Source organism: Hippoglossus stenolepis, chromosome 14 (genome assembly GCF_022539355.2).
Source record: "Hippoglossus stenolepis isolate QCI-W04-F060 chromosome 14, HSTE1.2, whole genome shotgun sequence".
NCBI lineage: Eukaryota > Metazoa > Chordata > Actinopteri > Pleuronectiformes > Pleuronectidae > Hippoglossus > Hippoglossus stenolepis.
Genome location: NC_061496.1, coordinates 5,568,764 through 5,571,263, shown reverse-complemented (window position 1 = coordinate 5,571,263; position 2,500 = coordinate 5,568,764). Strand labels below are relative to the sequence as shown.

Genomic DNA, 2,500 nt, shown 5'->3' with positions numbered 1-2,500 from the left:
AACAATTATTAGATGAAGTGTAAGGAAATGCTTTTGAATACATTTATGTTCTGATGAGAATGAATCCAACTGATTCTGGGTTTAATCAGACTTTCATGTCCCCTTCAGGATAAATTGTAAAAAAATGAGACCCTTAGGTGCCTAAATACCTGTGAAAGTATTGACTAACCTTCAGCCTGTGGCCAGTACTAATAGTACATTATTCTCCGATGTAGTATTAAAAGTTCTGCCGCAGATGCGATATGGAAAATATCAATAGATCCAACTATGAAGAAAGTCAGCAATAATTAGAAGTTTTCATTTTATGCTGAGAATAACAGAACAGGTTCAACTCCAGCCAATGACTAGAGCATGAGAGCGTGACTCACACAAACCTCAACCTGGGACCTGATGCTGGAAGAACTGATCGTTACCATAAGAATATAGAAACATACAGAACAGGAGAGAACAGCGCTCGACTTCAACATGTATTCTGACCTTTAGGGGAAACGCAGGTTCATGTAACGATGTTCTTTCACACAAATATATGTGTTCACACACGAGAAAACAGTCTGAGGCATTAGTCTCTTGATGCTAGATGCCTCAGGATTGTGTGTGTATGTTGTGTGCGTGTCCACATCTGGGAAGGTTAAGGGTGAGTAAGTACCCCACAGCTGTATCTCTTCCCTGTTTAACAGGCCCTGCATTGGTGTGTGTGTGTGTGTGTGTGTGTGTGTGTGTGTGTGTGTGTGTGTGTGTGTGTGTATGTGTGTGTGTGTGGGGGGATTTGGGGGCAGAATTTGTCGACTGTGGTAAGTGGAGCAGAAGAGTAGACGCCTTCATCATCACTGCTCTATGAATCTTTCATTGGCACTTGCACTTGCCGGTGGTACGTGTGTGTGTGTGTGTGTGTGTGTGTGTGTGTGTGTGTGTGTGTGTGTGTGTGTGTGTGTGTGTGTGTGTGTTACCACCAAGTTTTTCAATCCTCAGAGCTGATATGGTTGGATTAGCGCCCCCAGACAGGAGGAGCCTTCCACCCCTTATAGTTTTTATTTGATTGGTCAAATATAAAATGTTTTTTGCGTTGTTTGTGATAACTGTGGTGTTTTATCCACCTGACAACATATTAAACTACATCAGAGATTGACGAGGCCGGTGCTGCTGCTGCGTCTCGGAGAAGAGGTTGACGATAAAGACAGTGACAGCACGCTGAGCTGCTGAGGCGGGACTGCTCCACACGGAGGACTGAGTCACCGCCCTGAGATAAAAGCCTAATAAAACGCTTCTCTCTGTTTATATGAGCAAACATTTTTTTTTCTCATTTAATGGAGGAGATTGAGATGATTTTTAAATATAGGATTTGTGGTTTGGCGTTCGCCCAAATCTCAAGCCACCTAATAAAACAGAAAGCTGGATGCATGAACAGGTTTCATTTTCAATCCTATGCATTTATTTTGCAATGCAGTCGAATGTGGAGGCTCTGAGGGGACAGAGTCTTTCCCTGCACGACAAGACGAACCCAATGGTGACCATTACTTACAAGTATATATACAGGAAGCTAAATTATGTGTGTTTTTAATCACAAAATATTTAGTTACCCCACGGAAGACTAAAAAAACTATGATTTTATATTCATATATTGGAAAGAAACTCTACAACTTTAATGACAGGTTGGTCCGAGGCTCCGGTTCGTTGTCAGTCAGCTTCAGAGTCACGTCCACGTCAGAGCGATTCCTCTGCTGGCGTTTAAAACTGCACCAAGAGGACATCGTCTTTCGGGGGGGTGAACATGTGCTGCAGCTAATGTTAGCATCTCGTTGTCGGTTTGCTCACCGACCCGGACGACACAGGGCGTTTACCACAGACACATATGCTTTACTGCATTCCTGGGTTGCTGGGTAAAGGGAGCAGCTGGCATCCTGCTATAAAACCTTAATTTGCTTGGAATAACAGAAATAAGCACAGTGGCGACGCACTAACTGACACATGTGCAAAGAGCAAGCTTGCAAACATGCAGACAGATTGAACGGGCTTTTGTCGGGGAGGTGCCTTGCTCAAGGAGAGGAGAGAAAAGGATGTGGGTCAGTCTCTGTAGCCTGTTTTGGCTGCTCACGCTGGTTTTGCCCTCGAGCTTCAGCATATATTTAGAGAAATCCACATCCTGCAGGGCAAACACACACACACAGGTTTGAACTACACTTGCAGGGACCCTCATTGATTGTTTCCTTGGCGCCTGAGGCCCCGTTGATGCAAGAAAAACCAAGATACTGAGCATTTCAAAGGGAGAGTGAGAGACAGAGAGGAAGAGAGAGAGACAGAGAGGAATCGGGACTGCAAGAGAAAGGGAGCTGGAAATCTCTCATTGTTTATAATATTTTCTTTACACTTAAATACATATATATCAGCCATCAGGGTTAATCTTGAGATGAACTAGTTTATACAAAGTGTTTTCCAACCCTGTGTAAAGGGAAAAGTGTTTATTGCTGTTCTTAATTACAACCCTCAGTGAAGAAGTGGTTTC

The 2,500-nt window shown here is 43.5% G+C and overlaps 1 protein-coding gene across 1 annotated transcript in view; it reads right to left on the bottom strand.

Moving 5' to 3' along the window:
* The window catches only part of LOC118121471 (glypican-1), a 35,833-nt gene that overhangs the window by 10,126 nt on the left and 23,207 nt on the right, over positions 1–2,500 (bottom strand). The gene's annotated exons all lie outside the window — the stretch shown is intronic.